General features: G+C 35.7%; 1 pseudogene; it reads right to left on the reverse strand.

The window, feature by feature from the left end:
* Nucleotides 1-8,870: 8,870 nt before the first annotated feature.
* Nucleotides 8,871-20,380, reverse strand: part of LOC126495072 (28S ribosomal protein S5, mitochondrial-like) — a 75,084-nt pseudogene continuing 63,574 nt past the window's right edge.

Below are 20,380 nucleotides of genomic sequence, written 5' to 3' on the forward strand. Positions count from 1 at the left end.
ACAGAAATTGAGGAGGAGTGGACGGCATGGCAGAAGAAGGGTGTAGGGGAGGGACTGTGAGGAAAGGAGAGAGCAGAAAGTGTGGTTATTCTTTTTTCTTCATTGGCTAATTTTTTTGTAACAGTACTGCAACATCAGAAGAGTCACCATCTTCAGGTTTCTTCAGCTTGAAATGTTAACATTCCTGAAAAATGAGACCTTTTCTCACTTCCTTACCTAGGTACTGCTCTAAGAATAGAGCAATCTTGCCTTTCTCTGGTGCCATGATTTTCTGACAGCCTTCCCTGACAACACAGTTCTGACATGACAAACTTATAGTTTGTCAAGAGTTTGGCAAAAGTCATGTGTATATGATAAGAAACATTAAGAGTACATTATTGCCTTTCAAAGTGTCTAAAATACAAAGAGGAAAAATAATGAATTTCTAGAACAATTTTCCTCTTCCCTTTAAAATCAGATTATATATATAGTGTTCAAATAAATCTTCCTTTCAACATTTTTTGAGGAATGACCAAAGGCTACATTCCAAGGCATTGGTTCTTTTTCACTATGAAAATAATTAAAGTTAAAATTAACTGATTTGTACAGGCTGAGTTTGTAGTATACCAGACACTTAGTGATTCATGAACAGTACTACTGTGCTAATGAATAAACAAAGTGAATTAGGGAATGTCTTATTGTCTTTCTCATTTTTTTCTCTGTAAGAATACCATCTCCATGATTGCATTTGTCTACCTCTGTATTCTTTGTAACGGTAACTCCTTTGTGTTCAGCACAACCTGGCACACAGCCATTATGATGTCTACTTATTGAAATAATATATTACCTGATCCTTCCGTTTGCTTGGTTTTATCATACTACTATAGGTTTCATTGCAGTTTGAAAAGAATATAAGTAGTAATTTTACACTGCAGAAGCATGCAATTTGAGGAAGAGAACAGTCTCTGGAATCATACCTCTTGAGTGTGAAATGCATCCTACAAATCAACATTGCTTGACCTTGTCTAAGTTCTGTGTATTTCTGGTCTTCTATTTACATATTTGCCATTTGGAGGTCAATGGCCCTAATTTATTTCTCATGGTTCTATGTGAGCTTAATTATCTAGTGTATGTTGAGAGCTGGGAATGATGCTTGGGAATTATAAATAACAGTCCTTTTTGTAATACTAGTTTAATTACTAATAACATTCAACTCAATGTAACAAATGTATGTTTCAAAACTATGTGAAAATACCAAGAAAGATAAAAAATGCCTTGATAGTTACTGTATTTAGCAAAGTGTCTAAGAAACAGTGAATTGTAATCAAATTATGGGAACAACAAATCTCAAAAATCTGATTTCCATTGTTGTAGTCCCACAGAAGGAACTCCTTTTAATATTTTGGACAATTCTCCTAGACAATAAATATACTACAATAAGTTAGGTAGCCTCATGGTATCCTTCTTTTCCAGGACACTTGAATGAAAACAAAGTAAAAGAGTGTGGTTGAAAGACGAAAGAAAGAGATGGGTTCATATGGCATCTGCCTATAGAGTAACAGAAAATAAGAAGAGTGCTGCAGGAAAAAGCTCTTGGGAGTGTTTTCATTCTCAGCATTCCCCAGGGGAACCTTATCTCTCTCACACTTAAATTGTCAATGATAATCCAGGGGAAATATGAAATGAAATCATAAGAAAAGGTTTTTTTTTTCACTGATGCTCATAAAAGTCACATTACATCTTTCTAGTGGAAAAATCATTCTTGCCTCTTCTGGGAACATTAACATATTTTCTGTTTTACAATAAGAGTAACTATTAAAAATTTTTCAAATTATTGTTTGTTTGGTTGAGACAGAGTCTCGCAAAATATCCCTGGCTTGGTTGGAATGCAATATGTAGAACTGGTTGGTGTTTAACTCACAAAGATGTGTTTGCCCAAGTGCTAGCACTAAAGGCATCTGCCACAACACCCATCACAGAAATGATTGATTCGAAAAGTAAATCAACATCAGAAATAAAATATTTTAAATGGCAATATGTCATGTCATAAACACAGTTTGTTAAGACAAAACACGAGGACTAGTAAGGGAATGCGGATACTATAAAATAAGCTTACTACTGACCAAAATTTAAGAACTTTTGTCACACTCAGAATGTAAGGTCAGTGCTTTAAAGATGCTGTGCATACGTTTTTAAAATCCAAAGTAATGCAAGTACATGGAGAAATTTTATGGCTTCCAATTAATTTTCTGAATCTTACAGCTGAATAACCCCATATACCTCATGTTACCAGGCTTTCAGCAGCTACAGATACTTAGCCATCACTTGGTTGTCCTGAACTTCATCTATAGTAGCAAGCAAGCATAGACAACCAAATGATATAGGGTTCAAATGCTTTTGCCATTGTTTACTCCTCATTTTTCCAAATTATTTCAAGAACATTATCAATTCACTCATTCTCTATGAGGACAGCATACCTTTTATATTGCTTTCCTTCTAAATTGCACATTATCATCTGTAGTGGCATTTTATTTGTATTTTAATAAATAAAGCTTGGTTGAAGATCAGAAAAGTAAAAGTCACACTAGCCAGACTTACAGACCAGACAGCAATGGCATACAACTTTAATCCCAGTAGCCACACTAGTTTGTCATAGAAACTAGCAGGTAGTGGTGCAAGCTCTTAATCCCACAACTGGAAAGGATTATAAAACGTGAGGAGACAGATCTTGATCTCAGTCTCATTCTGGGGTTTCATGGAGACAAGATCACCATTTTAAGACTGAGGTCAAGGTAGGGGCAGTGGTTAGCATCTTTGCTTTTCTGATCTTCAGGTTGAATCCCAATATCTGTCTCTGAGATTTTTTTTTAAATCATGCTTCAATGATCTTAACAAAAATCATAACTATCCAACTCAGTCATTAAAAAAGGATAGTTTAATAGACTCACACTTTTTAGCAACAAAATAAACCTTATATTGCCTTTTTATATTAAATTTCTAGGTATCTTAAACTGTGGTATTCAATGCTTTTGAAAATTATCAATAATTAATTCTCTTGGGGGGTATATACTTTCAATGTGAAAGGGCATGGAGGTTCCCTTATTTGTCTCCAAATGAAAAGCTATAAAATATAAATAACTTAATTAGTTATAGGGTCAGGATTGTAGTCTGGAAAAATATGAATTATAGGTTCATTTGTAAAACTTTTCAGCATCTTATGTGATATAAGGCCTCACTGAAGCTGATTGTGCTTGGAATGATATACATGGAACATAGCTCCTTGTAATTAAAAATTAAAGCCAAAAGAATTTCCCTGGGATTTTTTTTAATATTTATTTATTTATTATGTATATAATATTCTGTCTGTGTGCATGTCTGCAGCCAGAAGAGGGCACCAGACCTCTTTACAGATGGTTGTGAGCCATGTGGTTGCCGGGAATTGAACTCAGGACCTTTGGAAGAGCAGGCAATGCTCTTAACCACTGAGCCATCTCTCCAGCCCCCTCCCTGGGATTTTATAACACATATTTTCTGATTACAAAATTAAGCTATAGTTTTTGAAACCTAGCTTCAAGGTTACAATTTTTGTTTCTCTCTTCTAGAGAAAATACAAAGTTGTATTAAACAGAAATATTTATTTTGTAGTAATGCATTATTATTAAAATATTTCTTATATTCAAAGAGAGAGAAACTTTTGCTAGATATCACAGTTCAATTAATAATTCAGCTTGACCTAATGTAGATTTAAAGCTGCTATCTTACTGTGTACTAAACCTATTTGTTCAAACTGCCTTTAAGAGAACAATATCTAGTCAACCTCACTTACCTTGGTTTTCCTTTGAAATTAAAGTTTTAAAACCTAACTCAATTCATAGTTGTTTTTATTTCAAATCTGTAATTATTTATTTGAAAACAAAGAAAGTTTAACTTTCCTAAAAAGAATGAAGTCAACACATAAAAGTGTGAGGGGTAGAGTTTCTTCCAGGTTCTGAACAACAAAATGTGCTGACTGATTCAGGCTGGGGACCTTAAGGTGAGAGATGTCTTTAAACCAGACCACACAGAGAGCTTCATTCCCTGTATGGTATTCTCTTTTTGTTAAACTTTTCATTTATTTTTACATACTGACTACATTTTCCCCTCTCTCCTATCCTCATGTTCCCTGCCCCCCCCACCCCCCACCCACATCCCTCTGCACCTATTTCTCCAACTCCATTCAGAAAAAAAACAGGCCTTCCACGTGAATCAACAAAACATGGCATGGCACAAGTTAAAGCAGGACTGCCGGAGGCCCTTATTACAGGAAGTGGCAATTAATATTTAAGGTGTCAACCCACCAGAAAATAATTTCTGTTGGAGAAAATTCATATTTGTAAAGTTTGCAAGAGACTCCAGAATATCTTTTGCTTCTGTCTGTAATTTTATATGTGCTAATTTGCATTCTCTCCTTAGCTGCTATTGGGAATTTCCCATAGTTTTAGCATAATGTGTGTGTATTACATGATTAAAATCCTGATCTTCTGGGAATTTTCATTTGTAGATTTTCAAGAAAGTGGTTAAGGATAGCTGTATTACCCATTTAATATAGATAATATTAGCTTATACAGCATTTTGATTAATAAATCCAAAACGGTGTTATCCATGTCAGGGTTTATAAGTGTCCATTAAGAGCTGTCTTGGAACTCAGCTTAAGAAAACAGCTGTATTGTACCCAGCTGCCAAGATAGCCATATATTACCAACTGATATAAAACTTCAAAATAGCCTTAGATCAGATCATTTGCACTTCTAATGGCTTTTAATATAAACTAGTCATAGAAAAATACAATCTTATTTATAAAGACTTGTAGCCAGCAGTCTGATTTGTTGAGCCAACATACATAGTGCCAAGGTACATAATTGTGAGACCAGGTCTAGCTGATAACAAATTCTTACCTCAGTTTTGTGAACTTTGTTCAAAACCATGGGAAAAGATTCCCTAACTGGCCAGGGCTACAAAATATAAATTAACTTCATAGCCCTGAGAAAGAGTTACACATTTCCCTTTTCACAGTCAAGGGTTAAAAGCAGTACAGATAAATATATTTTAATATTTAAAACTTTTAATATCACTGTGCCTTGCAGAGTACCAAATAAGCTCATCTGTCATGTTTATGACCCCTGCCCTGCAGCTCCTGCTTCAATGGGCCTCTGAGCTTAGCTCAACTCAGCACTCCATTCTGTCTGACAACAATTGCTCTTTAGAAACAGTGTTCAGTCTGAGAAAGTTCAGCTTTTACAATTAGCAATCACAACATGTTTAAGCTATTTATACACTTGGTAATATAGGATATAGCACACAATTTTCATATTTCTTTTAATATCGTTAGTAGTTTAGTTTTAGAAGGCTACCTCTATAGATAACAAAAAGACTTTTCCTTGAGCAGTCTTTGCAGACTGTGGGTTGCAGTCCACTAATTAGGAGGAAAAAAAGTGCTTTTTCCTTGCTATTGCGACAATTTATCTGGATTTAGTGTTTAAGAGCTGTCAAGAGGACACTTTCTTATCATTTACTTCAGAAATGGTATGGTGACTTTCAGATGTCATGCCTGGAAGATATTGTGGGTCTTTATAAGCTTTGAAGAACCAAGAAAGCAGTCAGAAACTTAGGGACTATCATGACAGAAACCTCATGATAGATAGACAACAAGTATGAGAGAATTGGAAGGGAAACATGAAGAGTAAAGAAAGAGCTAGAATGAAAGATAAAGAAATCTGAGAATGTAACAAAGAAACATCATGAGAACAACATTAAAAGAATAAAGAAAAAATCTATCAAAACAGATTTGAGAATGCTTTTTTCCTAACCTCCTCAGATAGAAAAGGTTTAATTTAAACTGACTCCTTTTAATTCCTTTCAAAGTCTTTTGCTGCTATAGGCTTGTGCCCCAGACAGGAGTAAAGGACCAAGCTCCTCTCCCTCTATCAAGGTTAGGCTAGGCAACCCACATGAGGATTGGGTTTCCAAAAGCAAGCTCAAGCCTCTAGCAAAGGTCCTGATTCCACTGTTAGGAGCCCTATAAAGACACCAAGCTACACAATTGTGACACACATGCAAAGGGCCTAGGTTAGCCCCATGCAGGCTCCCTAGCTGTAAGTCCAGAATTGGTGAGTGCCCACAAGCTCAGGTCAGCTGTCTCTGTGGGTTCCCCTGTCATGACTTTGACTCCCCTGGCTCTTACAATCAATCATCTCTCTCTTCCACATGATTCTAGGAGCTGTACCCAGTGCTTGGCTGTGGATCTCTGCATCTGCTTCCATTATATACTGGATGAAGCCTCTCTGATGACAATTAGGATAGTCACCAATCTGAATACAGGAAAATTCCAGTACAGGCACCATCTCCAATATTGCTAGGAGTATTAGATGTGGTCATCCTTGTGGATTCCTATGAGTTTCCCTGGCATCAATTTCTCCCTAACCCCAAAATATAGCCTCCACATCAAGATATATCTTTCATTATTCTCCCCATACATTCCACTCCAACCCTCCCAAATGGATCCTTCATGTTCCCATACCTCCATGGTCTCTTCTGCCCCTGGTTTATCCAGGAGTTCTCCTCTATTTCTGCCCCAGGGAAATCCATGCATCTCTCTTTGGGTCCTCCTAACTCTAGAGAAAGAAGTGAAATACAGTGTGACAAAAACTTTAATTCTAATAAAGAAATTGGAGAAGATACAAGAAAATGGAAAGATGTCCCAAGCTCAGGGATCAATAGGATTAACACAGTTAAAAAAAAAAAAAAAGCAATCTTACCAATAGCAATCTAGAGATTTGATGCAATCCCCATCAAAATTCCAACACAAATTTTCACAGACCTCAAAGGAATAATACTCAAATACTCAACTTCATATGGAAAAACAAAAATCCCAGGATAGCTAAATCTATCCTTTATAATAAAGAAGTTCTGGAGGTATCAACATCACTGACTTCAAGCTCTACTATAGAGCTATAGTAATAAAAACAGTATGGTATTGGCATAAAAACCGACATGTGGATCAATGAAATCCAACTGAAGTCTCTGACAAATCCAGACAGCTGTGAACATCTTATTTCTGACAAAGAATCAAAAATTATACAATGATAAAGAGAAAGCATCTTCAACAAATGGTGCTGGCATAATTGAATGTCGGCATACAGAAAAAATGCAAATATATCCATATCTATTGTCTTATTACAAAACCCAAGTACAAATGTATCAAAGACCTCAACATAAATCCTGTTACACTGAAATTGAAGGAAGAGATTGTGGGAAGTAGCCTTGAACACATTGGCACATAAAACAGCTTCCTGAATAGAATACTTAAGATGGATGCTAACAAGAAATCCCACACTAGCTCAGAACTGAGTATAATCAAGGATTATTTTTTTTTAGGGATAGACTTATAGATCACAATCTGTTAGGCTAAAATTATCTCAAGGCCTGTACTTTGAGGCCTGTAGGACAGAGAAAAGCCTGGCTTGAGTTCAGGGCCTGTACCTCGAGGCCTATAGGACAGAGAAAAGCCTAGCTCAAGTCTGAGAAGACCAAGTGAGGATGAGAAATCAAAATCTAGGTAGATGCCCCTTCAGCCATAGGAAGGGCTTGGCTACTGTCATTAGCTGGAGGTACCCACACATCACACAATGTCACTTAACCTATATAAGTTTGATGTGGGAGTGATTTCTTTCTAATAAAGAAACTGCCTTGGCCCATTTTATTGGTTAGAACATAGGTGGGTGGAGTAAACAGAAGAGAATGCTGGGAAAAAGAAGCTGAGTGAGGAGTCACCATGATTCTCCCACGCCAGACAGATGCAGGTTAAGATCCTCCCTGGTAAGCCACCTCGTGGGCTACACAGAATATTAGAAATGGGTTAGAACAATATGTAAGAGCTAGCCAATAAGAGGCTGGAACTAGCCGGGCCAGGCAGTGTTTAAAAAAAATACAGTTTCCGTGTAATTATTTCGGGCATAAGCTAGCCATGTGGGTGGCCGGGTGCCAGGGACGCAGCCCTGCCACTCATAATGCAACATAAGTTGATGTTCACAGTAATAAACTGAGTTCCTGTTTTGACTTGACTCCCTATCTTGTCTGATTGTCCTGCTTCGTGGTGCTGTGGATCTGATTGTCTTGTGTTGTGGAATTGCAGAACGGGTTGATAGTCCACTCATCTTTTCCTTGGAAATAAGGCTAAGGAGATCTAGCAACACAAGGTTTACATTGGCACTTATAATATAAGAGGCCACATGGGATACAGATATAAACAGAGAATTCTCAACAAAAAAATCTCAAATGGCTGAGGTACACTTAAATAATTATTCAATACCCTTAGCCATCAGTGAAAAGCAAATCCAAATGACTTTGAGATACCATTTTATACCTGTGAAAATGGCTAAGATCAAAAACACTAATGACAGCTTATAAGAAGAGGATATGAAGCAAGGGTAACACACCTCCACTGCTCATGGAGTGTAAACTTACATAATCACTTTGGAAATCAATATGGCAATTTCTCTGAAAACTGGGAATCAATCTACCTCAAGATCCAGCTATACCCTCTTGGGCATATACCCATTGCTCAATTATGTTCATAAAATTGTCATTTATAATAGAAATGTAAACAACTTCGATGGCTCTTAACCTAAGAATGGATTAAAAGAATGTAGCAATTCATACATTGAAATATTACTCAGCTGTTAAAAACAATGACATCATGAAATTTGGTTGCAAATAGATAGAACTAGAAAAAAAAGCATTCTGAGTGAGGTAAGCCAGACCCAGAAAGACAAACTTGGCATGTACTCACTGATAAGTGTATATTAGCTTTAAAGTAAATGAGAACCATACTATAATCCACAAACCCAGAGAAGCTAGGTCTTCACTTCTTTCCAGTCCAGTTTAATGTCAAGAACCTCAGACTCTGGCTCCTTACTCAAGACCCACTGTGGGCAGGCAACCACAATAGGAAGAGGGCTATATTCCTCGAAGAACTCCACTATGTGGTGACCCTTTTTATAGGCAAAATCTTGTTGAGTTTCCTGGCTACTAAGCCAATAAAAGAGACCCAGGGTGAGGCTGCTTGTATTCGTGGATCCAGTGATCCTGCATACATGTCCTTGATTCCAATGAGTTAGTATATGGTGATAATGGCCCTGTGGTAGCAGAAGCCATAGCCTCTGGGGTCTTTCTTCATTCTGATCTGTATCATTTTAAATCTTAATGAAATATCATGGAATATTGTAGGGACTTTATAATTCTATATAATACAAATAATGAATCATTCTGTTCTTTGCCTTTGTGACAGCATCTACTTGGTCAATGCCTTTCTATAGCAAAACCTGTAGCCCCATTTCCATTCTCCACACCAACCAGGACACTGAATGACTTTTCTTCTCTCATTTGCTGTCATAAAGAAAACATTTATACATGTGTTTCTCCATTGGGTCCCAGGTCTTGAGAGGGCAATACTTCAAACTCCCCATGTGTTTTCACTCCATCCATGCTCCCCTTTAACTTTCAACTTCCTCCTCCTATTCTACTCTTCTCTCTGTTAGGTCATGTCAGCCTCCAACATCTCCTGTTCTTCTTTGCATCTTTGTTCAGTGGTCTGGGCTATCCCACTTTTCATAAAATGCACAAAACCAGAACACTTTTTAATGATGATCTGGCCCTTGTTCAATTTTTTTCCTTCTTTCTCTTTGTTCTTTTGCATCTTCTTTTTCTTTTTTCCACTCCTGTCTCTGCTAAGGCACCTTTCTAGAGTCCTTCTGCTGTCAGTTTGCTGAAGAAGCTGTAGGGTTTTTTTTTTTTTTTCTACTGACCCATCCAGTTAATCAAAGAGGAAATGCAGCACTTTGTCTGCAGCACATGGCTCAAGCTAGGCAGACAGTGGCTGTTTCTTGTTTTCCTTGGTGACAAAGAGTCCTGCCTGAGAGCTGTCTTCATAGCCACAAAAGAAGCTGCTCTTAGAAAAGTGTTTGGAGAGCAGTCTAAACAGGAAATATCCTGCTGGCATTGTACACGGTGCAAGGAGACAATCTATGGAACACCGGAGCCTAATTCATAGTTTTAATCTTAAAATATTCATGTTCTATCCTCCAGAATCAGAAGACAATATATATTCACAAGTTTACTCATTTGCTGAAAACAGAAAAAAAGGATTAAGGTGATCTACAAACGTTGAAAACAAAAATACAGATATTGATTGGCTACATTTGTTTTTTATCTGGGTCAGTTAGTATTAATGACTTAATCCCTTCCAAAACGTTGCTAATCAGGAGCAGAAGGAGAGAGAGCACGAGCAAGAAACTCAGGACCGCGAGGGGTGCACCCACACACTGAGACAATGGGGATGTTCTATCGGGAACTCACCAAGGCCAGCTGGACTGGGTCTGAAAAAGCCTGGGTTAAAACAGGTCTCGCTGAACATAGTGGACAATGAGGACTGCTGAGAAGTCAAGAACAATAGCAATGGGTTTTTGATCCTACTGTACCTATTGGTTTCGTGGGAGCCTAGGCAGTTTCGTGGATGCTCACCTTNCGGGGGAGGGGGAGGGAAATGGGAGGCGGTGGCGGGGAGGAGGCAGAAATCTTTAATAAATAAATAAATTAAAAAAAGATTTCTATATAGTATTTCTCAGTCCTTTCCCCCATTTGATGTGTTTTGTGTGGTTCAATAAATACAGAGCAAAGCTGTTTCTTAGAGACAAGGCAAAGAAACAGGGAAACCAGAATCATAAGATACCATTAAGGAAAATGCAGAGCTAGACTCATACAACAGAGAGATGATGACAGGAGATGAAAGAAGACACAATGAAAGAGAAGTAGAAAATTTAAAACCAGTCTCATTCTTGGTAAAAATACTCCATAAGGAAATGTTTTGATTTTTATTCTTCATGTGACACTGACTCATATTGCATTCTCTGAGATAATAATAATCAATGCCTTTAAACCACACTGATAGAAGGGCAGATTACTTTGAAGATTTGATCTCATTCTCTTCTATTGTTAATTGCAGAATGGCATTTTAATGTATTCACAGAAGTATAAAAGAATATTTGGATTTAATAAGGCTCACAGATAGAATACAGCAATCATAGTGAGACAGTTATGATGTGAATAGGGAAAACAAGCTGACTGATTTGGGAGCTAAGAGTTATTTAGTAATAGCCTGCACTTTGTGTCTTTATTTTCAATTTTGATAGGTATTCCCATTAATGAGAGCATGCCTCCAAAGTCATTTGGAAAACCACAACTAAAATGGGGCCTATATACTAATTTTTCTTTTAAATTCTATTAACTCGATGATTACCTTAGTGTCTAAATTTTAATTCCTGTTAAAACATATTGAAAACTCAGAACTCAGATAAAAAGCAAACACAGCTAGTTATTATGTACATACTTATTTTACTCAACCACCGTATTGATATGATACCACAAATTCAATATGGCTTTGACTATTTTTGAAATTTTAGTATTGTAATAATTATGTAATTATTTTCACTTATATATTATTCCCTTAGTGATGATTTCATACCTCTCCCACAATTATGGACTCTCATTTTGGAAAAAGAAATCTAAATAATCTCTCTCTTCTATAAGTTGCTTAAAGTGTTTTAACAAGCAACAGAAAAGTAATTAATTCAGAACTTGGCACCAGAGAGTGTGTTCTTTCTGGAAAAAACCTCACTGTGTTGTTTCTTGTATGGATGTGGAATATTTTTGAATTTCAGACTGGTAAAGTGTTTGGATTCTATAAGCTGAGTTTGAAGGGCCACTCTAGTATACTCCCAAGAGTACTGAGAACAGCTCAGACAATGAAGGTATAATTCAAGAAGTTCCAGAGGGGAATAACAAGAGGCTTCTTTTGTCATATTTTGACAAAGAATTTTGCTACCTTCTAGCCTTATCTTAAGGGCTTGACTGAGGCTAAATTAAAAGTAGTGGCGTAATTTCCTTAGTATATGACATGTAAATACAGCATAGCTATAGCTTGGTTTTTACTGATTTCTCAAGTCTACAGTGAAAAAGAACAAACATCACAAATAAATATAAAATGTGCAGTTTGGAGAGAAAAGGGGTGTTAGGATGCTTAATGTAATAACTAGGACACATGCTGAAAAAAAGCTGGAACTGTTAAGAAAATTAGGGCTGTCTTAATTATCTTTATATTGCTGTGATAAAACATCATAGCCAAAGCAACTTACGTTTAGAGTCCACGATTGCAGATTGAAGCTATTAGGCAGAAAGCAACAGAAAGAACAGGTAAGAGCCCACATTTGAACCACCAGCAGAAGGAACAGAGAGATAACTCAAAATGTCATGAGCTTTTTGAAACCTTAAAGCCTTCTGCTAAGTGAATACTTCCTGTGGCAAGTCCACACATCCAAATCTTCTGCAAATAGTCAAATAGTTGCCAGGTGGAGACCAAGTATTCCAATGTCCAATACTTAGGGAGGACATATTATTCAAAACACCAAAAGTAATGTTAAAGAAAAGTCTTGTTTTCACTGAAAGAGTAAATATGGTGTCCTCAGGACAAGATACTGATCTCACCACTAAGCGCCCAACTTGTGAAAGGGAAAGTCTGAAGAAGCATTTTGCTCCTAGAAAGTTCTCACATACAAACGTGTTAGTGAATTTGATTCAAGGGACCAGAATCTATCCATCTGGCAGCCAAAAGTGGTGGTGTTGTCCATATGAAACTGGTTTTGGACATATAAAAAGTTTAACAGGGAGAATGGTTGTGGATTCTTCCTATAACGTCAGACAGCTGCTGAGGTCAAAGTGTGGCAGTCTTGGAGTTGCTGGTTGAAGAAGGCCATGAGAAGCCAGGAGGTCATCAGAAGCCATTTCATAAAGCTTTGAAAGTGAAGCCTGTGTTAGAATACAGCCCTATGACATTGGAGATACTAGACCAGTGGTCCAACTGTCATTAAGAGGTGAATATATAGAATAGAACAGTATAAGAGAGACATGTGAATCAGGTAACCAAACTAAATAAACTGAGCTGTTTTTTTCACTTTGGCACCAGTCATGGAGTTACATGATATATTATTTGGCTTTCTGGGTTGCAGTCCTGTTTTAGTCCAGAGATTCCTCACTATGCTCCCATCACTTTTTTAGAGTTTTCCTAATTTAGTTATTTTAGAAAGAAGGTCTCTCAGGCATTTGACATAGGCATTTGAAAAATTGGTCTTCAATTAGTGATGCTGTTTGTGGACTTGGTGTGGCCTTACTAGAAGAAATGTGTCATGTAGGTGTGGGCTTTGAGCTTTATATCCTTGTCCCAATTTTCACTTTCTCCCTGATGCATGCTTACTATTGATTTCTTAGTTTCTTGATCAAACTTCCTGGTGTCATTTCTCCTCTTTCCAAATGAATCCTTTATCTCAAACAGTAAGCCAGCATACACTCTTCTAGGAATTGGTCTTAGTCATGTTGCTTTCTTTATCACAGCACAAGGCAAGTACTTTGCTGACTGAGATACCTTCCTAGCCCTATCACTAATTTTAATGATGGATTGAATTATTTAATAAATATTTATCAGTATTTTCTTTCATATAGGGAAATGTATACTTCTCTGACACACTGGGTTTTTGCTTAATGATGTAATTTACTTAGCTGCATTGGATGTTAACAAATATACATTACTCATGCTATGCATAATGAGAAAAATATACAATGGGTAGATATTGATCCAGAGAGAATCCATGGATCCATCACATTTCTAATTTTCTTCAGAGCAAAGGCAATCACAACTTTGCTCTCAATTATCACTGCCTGGGTATTTGTAGAAAACAAATGTCTTGAAAGTCAGAGATTTTATCTTGTACTAAGACAGAGGGAAGATTCTTCGGCATAAAGAAACCATTTTTTATCTGAAATAATATTCAGACAAGTATGCAAAGAATCCCCTTCAAAATTCTGGAGTATCTAAAGTTTATAGTTCATTAATTATGGCAGGTACTCTTTAGGCACATAAAATATACTTTTACCTATCATTAAATAACATGACTCTTAGGCTGTCTACTAAAGAAACATTTATTAATTTTATGCAATTTAATTTATAATCTATAACTAGTTCTCGGTTTTTGTTAAGAAAAGTAAAAATTGTCTTAACATATTACTATTTTTCACATAAATAAATACATTTATATGTTAAATTATGATAAAACACTATCACAAATATGTTGAAAATTTTCATCTAGAGGTATTTCTCAAAAACAGCCTACAAATTCTAAAATGGAACTATAGGAAAATGAAGAGACTAATATAGTAAGACTGAAGGAAAATGTCATTAAACTAGACCGGAATAAAATGATATAAATTTGACTACATAATAATGTCCACTTCTTCAAGCAAGATGCTTTAATTATTGCATTACCAAAAGAGGTATTAAAACAATTGAAACATTTGCTGGCAGCTTTTTACTATTGTGTCCATAATTATGAGCCACAAAGGTGCTGCTTTTCAATTGCATAATGCTCAGGAATTAGACGGAGACAATTTTTCTCAGGGAATTTATTTGGAATATCTATTGTTTGATACAAATACATTTGGTTAATTGGGCAATTTTGTTGCCTTCATTAAATTCTGCATTTGATGACAGGAATGTTATGTTAATATCATCTTTACAAGAAATAGAAGCTATCATTCTTCACTAGAGTTTTTAAGTTAATCTTTCTGCTAAAATTAGTACATTGTCTGGAGTTCTCTGAAAGATCTTGTCTTTTTAGAATTTATGAACTTGCCTTTATATTTACTATGGTTACCTATACCCATTATATGTGTAGATTTGGCCTTTTCTTAATGCTTTTAAAAACTAAATAGTTAAAACTGTGCTTGCCATTTAATGAATCTGAGAAGAATGTACAATTCACTTTGCAGATGACATTTTGTTAACAAGTAGTATTATAAATTGTGATTTCATTTGAGAAAGTTCTAGACAATGACTTGTCATGAAAGGAACAATCTGAAGACTGAAATATTAATTTCACATAATAAAAAAACTTGCCTCAAACAGATTGGTAGTATAGAATGTTTTTGAAAGAAAAGGTATGCCATCATGTGTAAATGGAGGCTGTTCATCCCACCCAGTCTCACAGCCACTATTAAAATAACAACTTAGAAGCTTAATATTAATTATAAATGTTTGGCCAATGGCTTAAGCTTATTACTTGCTAGCTCTAACTTTTAAATTAACCCATTTTTAAAAATCTAACTATTGCCCTTTAGTCATAACATTGCCTGTCCACTGGCATCTTATTCTCTTGAGTGGCTTGTTGGTATCTCCTAGACTCAAAACTTCTCCTATATCTCTGCTTGGATTTCCTGCCTGTCTCTATATTCCCTTGCAATAGACAAAAGCAGTTTATTTATCAACCAATGAGAGTAACATATATTAACAGTGTACAGAAAGAGATACTACAGCATTTCCCCTTTTCTTTCTAATAAAAAGGAAGATTACTAACTTTAACATAATAAAATTACATATAACAAAATTGTTTACAAGCAAGAATTGCATTTACAATATTTAGTATATTTGTATTTGACAAAATTAAGGAAGATACACTATCATCTGCCTTATCTTTGTGAGTCTAAAGTTTCATATCTAATTATCGTTTACTATAAATAAGGAAAATAATAATTAACTAGTCTTCAGTTCCATCACTGAACTCAGAAAGATATATTGCCTGAGTATATAGGAAGTGTATTGCAAACAACTTCCAAAACTCTAGAAATGAAAGTGACGTCAAGCTGCCTGAACAGTCACCCAAAGTTCTTTTGCAGCATTGGGCATCCATCTTCAGTCTACAAGCCTAGAATATCTGGAAGATACTCTACATTGAATCAGCAAATTTGAAATACTATATCGGCAAAATTCATCAGTCACTTTACTCTATGTTATGTGGAATGTCTGGCAGCTTCTTCTGTGAAACAGGAATGCTGAAGGACCATCCTACCTTGTTTTGGCAAAGTTTAGCAGTTGTTTTCCTTTGGGTCCTGCATTTCAAGTTTATACAGTATATAGTCAAGCAATACAGGCAAAAGTAGTTTCTTGCAAAAATGGCTAGCCTTGCCATAGCAAAAGCAAACTACACAATGATTTTTGATGCCTATCATCCTCTTTGAAGTGATTGGTTCTGCCATGATCAGAATGTCTCATTGTTGAGAAAATTCTAAGTTATTAAACTTTAAATGTCATATTCTGTAGGTCTTTGAAGTGTTTTAAGATTACCTATCCATCTGAAATATATCTCCTAATATCTAACAAACCTAATTAACACGATTATAAGTTTGACTATCATAGATTACTATTACTCTATATTTTTATTTATATATTACAATTTTAAATGAGCTTCATAAACATAATACCTTAAACAATAGTAGAAATATACATATAGTATAACAAAACTGACCTTAAATTTGTATCAATAAGCCAAAATACATACCAATGTAAAGTATTTTGAGATTAACTGTGTTTTGTTCAATTAAAGTAGATTCAATAAAATAACTCCTTTTATTTTAATTATCTACCCTTTTCCCTATCATTTCCATATTACATCCCTGTTTCATATTTAGAAAGATATTGACTATGACCAATAACAATTTATAATCAGCCTCCTTAAATAAAAAACAAACAGTCATAAACAATATTTTGGAAATTGGGGGTATACTTCTCTACATTACTTACTGCTGATTGTTGGACACTGGTAATCTTAGGGGAAGCCTGAGAAAAATTAGAATGATGGTTAAATTTTGGCTGTAGTCATCTGTGAGGCTTCATCATCTCAGCCAGTTGCCTTGAAGCCGTTCTGGAGGTTGCATCACCTTGGCCATCACTCCTTTTGGAGACCTCTCAGAAGGTTTTCCTTATTCAAGCCATAGTATCTTGGAAAGAATCCACAGCTTTTCATCTTCTGTGGAAACTAAACTGAACTTCTTTTCTAAATCAACATATCCTTAGAAGCAAATTTCAAAATCAAGATATCTTTAAACTATATGTGTTGGTTTAACTTAACAGCCCCCACAATCAAATGTCTCTTAGCAGTAAGCTTATTAATAGTAAAAAGTAAAAATAAAAAACCACAATTGTATACCTAATCCATACTCTGTAAATTTTCCATCTTTATTTGGATTATTATAATTTTCATTACTCTATTCCTTTTCCAATGACCTTATTTTATTATCTTCAGATTATTCTTTTAATCTATGACTGTCTCTATCTTTTTTTCTTTCTCCTGCAACCTTATGAACACTTTTTCAAAAACATTGCGACCCATTTAGCAGTTTCTTTTTGGCTGAATCTATCTTTACTGTGTATCTGTAATCCTTTCCTGACCACTGCTTTAAACTTCTAAGCAGGTGTGACTAGGATCAAAGTCATAAACTTTGGCTGCTGGCTCTGCCCATCTAGGCTTTTCAACATGGCTAAGGTACCCAAGAAATCATGATTACTTTCTGTATACAGTGCTAGGAGAAGCCTCTTTACAGCAGCCTATGTAAGAACCTGCAGGAACATGCCATGCAGTGCAGAGTTGGACTCTTAAGCCCAAAGCTGTGCTCTCAAGTCAACAGGCAGAGGCAGGGTGGAACCTCTGTGTACTGCTGCTTTGAGAGAACCACAGGAGTCTGCCATGTTGTAACCAGAGGACACACTTTAGTACTATGGACCGCAATGAGAGACATTAACTATGAAGCTGTTTTTATCTCCATTTATGTATTCTAGAATGCTTTTAGAAAGCTTTCATCAGCCTTATGTAAATTCAAGAGCCTCATGTTGGTATACCATTTGTAAACAGATGTTTGTCATCATACCTGGTTCCACACTCACATTAAAAATAACCACCCAGAGGCTTAATATTAATTATAAATATTTGTCTGATGGGTCAGGCTTATTTGTATCTAGCCCTTACATTTAAATTAAGTCATTTCTATTAATCTAAGAATTGCCACATGACTATGGTCTTACCAGTCATCTGGCATGCTGTTCCTTGGGTGACTTAATGGAGTCTCCCGGATTCTACACTTCTCTTGTATCTCTGCTTGGATTTCCAGCCTAGCTATATCCTTCCTTGATAGAGGCCAAAGCAGTTATATTTATGAACCAATAAGAGCAAAACATATTCACAGCATACAGAAATGCATACCTCAGCAAACTTGTAAGTCGGAAGCATTTAAATAAATCAATGAATAACTGATTGAAATATAGAGCCTAGAACCAACCTATTAAAACTTATAGAATTTATCTTCATAACTCAACTTTCAATTCAGTCTGCCCTATTGAATTCTTTCTCTATGTTGAATTTTCTCAATAATTAGTATAAGCTATTTATAATCGTAATAAGACCTAATAGACTTTGAAAATTAACAGAGTATTGCTCTTAACCCTAAAAACTCATGTTTTATGAAATGAAAAGATTCATAACATTACTAGATTATAATCAGTAAATGAAACATAAAAGAAAATATAGTCCTTAGTGCTGCGGGCTTAATGAGACATATAACACCAAACTACAAATACCAGCATTCTAGTAGACTAACAGAGTTTGGTAATAATAATAATAATAATAATAATAATAATAATAACAATATATTTTTAAAATTACAAAAAGATTAAACCTGATTCATTAACAAGCAACTGCATTTAACACACATTGCCTCAAGATATAAAGGTAAGCAGAGAAAGATATAAAGATATAGATACAGGTATATTTAGTATAGATAGATATTATAGCATATATATAGAGAGATGAATTATATATGTACATAATATATATATATATTTCTTGAATTCTGAAGTTTTTAAAGTCTAAGACAAAATTTCTGGAATTGGGGCTACATCTAAATTTCTTACTCTTGCAATTGAGTAACATAAATGTCATAATTTGAATCTAGATACTTTCTAGAAACTTACAGAGATAGTCTTAGTTACCAGTTTATGGTGCACTTATGCTGTGGGACAATGGTTTGTACCCTGTCTTTTGTATTTTAAGAAAATGTTGATTTGCCAGTACCCAGGCAGAAAGTATAAGTGGAGAAACCAGGCAAGAAGTAGAGGTGGAGCAATAAGAATTCTGGGAAGAGGGAAGATTCAGTCTGTAGTTGTTATCTAGACAGAGAGTAAGCCAAACACATGAGAAAGCAAGATGTGACTGCCTTGCCAAAAAAGGTAGCAAGCCACATAGCTAACACAGATAAGTATTATAGGCTCATATAAATTATACGTGTTAATAAGAAGCCTGAGCTACTAGGCCGATCAGTTTTTGATTAGCATAGACCTCTGTGTATTTCTTTGGGACTGCACAACTGCAGGAACTGGGCAGGACAGAAACCTTAGTCACCAGAAGGACAGGGTGGGACAAAAACCTTGTTCAACAAATGGTACCCATGTGGACAACTGCATCCACATAAAGCCTGAGAGAGTTTGGGAAGTAATTCTAGACAGAAAAGAATAAAGGTAAGCATGGATTATTGATAGAAGTAATTTCTCAGGTAGGCTCTACTTGCTAGAAAGCAAGCGCTCTCATCTAAGAGAGGCTTCCTGACTCAGCTTTAGCTGCAAAACCTTGCAGCTCTTTTAAGAGGTCCTGACACAAAAATACATAAATAGTGTAAATGAAAAGCTGACTGCATACTTTTTGGTAGTGGCAGGGACCTTGAAATGGCATAGGCATAGAGTTGCAGCAATGAACATGGCTCTAGCCAGTACCTCTGAATTGAGGTAAGACTCAGAGGAAAAAGCTAAGGAATGGGCTGGATCCATCCATCAATGCCACAGCTTTAATCCTAGCCATATTGCTTAGCAAATTAAATACTCATGTGGTCAGTAATAGAGAGATGTACAGTAAAGACAGACTCAAAGACAAAAAGAAAAAAAAAAAAACACAAAAATCCAAAAAGCTCTAAATGGTTTAGAGTGTGTTTAAAAATATATGTAGGTTTGGAAAAGAAAATAAAAAAATAAAATCCTTTAAAAAAGAAAAAGGAGAGTAGTTGGGTATAGTGGCACACACATTTTATCTCAACACTTGAGAGGCAGAAGCAGACAAATCTCTGTGAGTTCAAGGTGTAGTGGGCCCACACTTGTAATCCCAGCATTTGGGAGGTAGAGGCAGGCAGATCTCTGTGAGTTAAAGGACAGTCTAATATACAGAGTGAGTTCCAGGAGAGTCAAAGATGCACAGAGAAACCATGTCTCAAAAAGCCAAAAATTAAAAATGAAAATAAAAGAAATAGAGGTTAAAATAAAGCTATGTAAAGAGGGAAAATACCCACAGAGTCTGGATACCATATATTATTGTACTGTCTTTGAATTGTTTGATGTCTGAGGAAGGAACAAAAAGCTGCTAAAAGACATTTGATTATAAATGCTGCT

Source organism: Alexandromys fortis, unplaced genomic scaffold (genome assembly GCF_014885135.2).
Source record: "Alexandromys fortis isolate MF-2015 unplaced genomic scaffold, M_Fortis_MF-2015_v1.1 scaffold_429, whole genome shotgun sequence".
Taxonomy (NCBI): domain Eukaryota; kingdom Metazoa; phylum Chordata; class Mammalia; order Rodentia; family Cricetidae; genus Alexandromys; species Alexandromys fortis.